The following is a 2,594-nucleotide window of genomic DNA, read 5'->3' on the forward strand; positions in this document are numbered from 1 at the left end:
GTGTTCACTGCGGCATTATTCACAATAGCTAGGATATGGGAACAACCTAAATATCCATCAATGAATAAATGGATAAAGAAAATGTGCTACATACATACAATGAAATATTATTCAGCCTTTCAAAAGGAAATCCTGGTATTTATGCCAACATGGGTGGACCTGGAGGACATTATGTTGTTGTTGTTGTTGTTTTATTTGAGACAGAGTCTCACTCTGTCACCCAGGCTGGAGTGCAGTGGCATGATCTCGGCTCATTGCAAGCTCTGCCTCCCGGGTTCATGCCATTCTCCTGCCTCAGCTTCCTGAGTAGCTGGGACTACAGGCACCTGCCACCATAGCTGGCTAATTTTTTGTATGTTTAGTAGAGACGGGGTTTCACCATGTTAGCCAGGATGGTCTGGATCTCCTGACATTGTGATCCGCCCACCTTGGCCTCCCAAAGTGCTGGGATTACAGGCGTGAGCCACCATGCCCGGCATGGAGGACACTATGTTAAGTGAAATAAGCCAGACACAGGAAGACAAATTTTGCATGTTTTCACTCACATGTGGAATCTAACATAGTCAAACTGATAGAAGGAGAGAGTAAAGTGGTGATTGCCAGGTGCTGGCTGGGAGAAGGGAAAAATGGAGAGGTGATGGGTAAAAGGTACAAAGTTTCAGTTATACAAGATAAATAATAACTGGATTTCTATTTCACAGCACACTGATTATAGCTAATACCCTACTGTATACTGAAAATTGCTGAGAGAGTAGATTTTATGTTGTTTTCTTACCAAAAATAAAACCAATAATAATAATAAAGGGGATGGGAGGAAACACTAGGAGATAATATATTATGGCCTTGATAATGTTTCAAAGGGTATATTTTCTCCCCAAATTCAATGACATGTATACATTACATACGTGCAGCTTTTGTAAGTCAATCATATCTCCTTAAAGTGATTTTTTAAAAAACTAAGGTCAGGAGATCAAGACCATCCTGGCCAACATAGTGAAACCCCGTCTCTACTAAAAATACAAGAATTAGCTGGGTTTGGTGGCGCGTGCCTGTGATCTCAGCTACTCAGGAGGCTGAGGTAGGAGAATCTCTTGAACAAGGGAATTGGAGGTTGCAGTGAGCCGAGATTGAGCCACTGTACTCCAACCCGACGATAGAGCGAGATCCGTCTCACAAAACAAAACAAAACAACAACAAAAAACCCTAAATTAATTAGAAGTAAGCAATTAAAAAATTCAGTTTCTTAGTCACATTTAACACTTTTCATATGCTCAATAGCCACGTGCAGCTAAGGGCTACCATATTGGAAAGCACAAACATGGACTATTACTATCACTGTGGAAAGTTCTATTTGACAGCCCTGTTTCAGGGCATATGCTCCAGGCTTCATAGTGAATGAAAATGAGATTTAGATTGAGTTATTCTAAATAATCCATTATTTTAAAAGAAGTAATATTTCTTCAGCTGTAGGCACTGTCATATAGGGTATCTTAGTTATTTTCATTAACAATAGTTTGAAGATTATATTATCTTCATCTGTAAAACACTGAGGCACGAGCAATTTGCATTCAAATGACTAATCTTGGCATAACCTGTATTTTAAACCCAGGCCTTGACCATGCTTAGTGAGTACAATTAAATACTATAAGTTGCCGGGGCGGAGCAAGATGGCCGAATAGGAACAGCTCCAGTCTCCAGCTCCCAGCGCGAGCAACACAGAAGAAAGGTGATTTCTGCATTTTCAACTGAGGTACTGGGTTCATCTCACTGGGGAGTGCCGGACAATTGGTGCTGGTCAGCTGCTGGTCAGCTGCTGCAGCCCGACCAGTGAGAGCTGAACCAGGGCGAGGTATCGCCTCACCTGGGAAGTGCAAGGGGGAAGGGAATCCCTTTTCCTAGCCAGGGGAACTGAGACACACAACACCTGGAAAATCAGGTAACTCCCACCCCAATACTGTGCTTTACCAAGGCTCTTAGCAAATGGGCACACCAGGAGATTATGTCCCACACCTGGCTGGGAGGGTCCCATGCCCACGGAACCTCTCTCACTGCTAGCATAGCAAGCAGTCTGGGATCTAACGGCAAGGCAGCAGCGAGGCTGGGGGAGGGGCGCCCGCCATTGCTGAGGCTTAAGTAGGTAAATAAAGCCGCTGGGAAGCTCGAACTATGTGGAGATCACAGCAGCTCAAGGAGGCCTTCCTGTCTCTGTAGCCTCCACCTCTGAGGATAGGGCACAGCTAAACAACAACAACAACAACAAGCAGAAACCTCTGCAGATGCAAAGGACTCTGTCTGACAGCTTTGAAGAGAGCAGTGGATCTCCCAACATGGAGGTTGAGATCTGAGAATGGACAGACTGCCTGCTCAAGTGGGACCCTGACCCCTGAGTAGCCTAACTGGGAGACATCCCCCACTAGGGGCAGACTGACACCCCACACCTCACACGGTGGAGTACACCCCTGAGAGGAAGCTTCCAAAGCAAGAATCAGACAGGTACACTCGCTGTTCAGCAATATTCTATCTTCTGCAACCTCTGCTGCTGATACCCAGGCAAACAGGGTCTGGAGTGGACCTCAAGCAATCTCCAACAGAGA

This window comes from Rhinopithecus bieti, unplaced genomic scaffold (genome assembly GCF_001698545.2).
Source record: "Rhinopithecus bieti isolate Rb0 unplaced genomic scaffold, ASM169854v2 scaffold_2077, whole genome shotgun sequence".
NCBI lineage: Eukaryota > Metazoa > Chordata > Mammalia > Primates > Cercopithecidae > Rhinopithecus > Rhinopithecus bieti.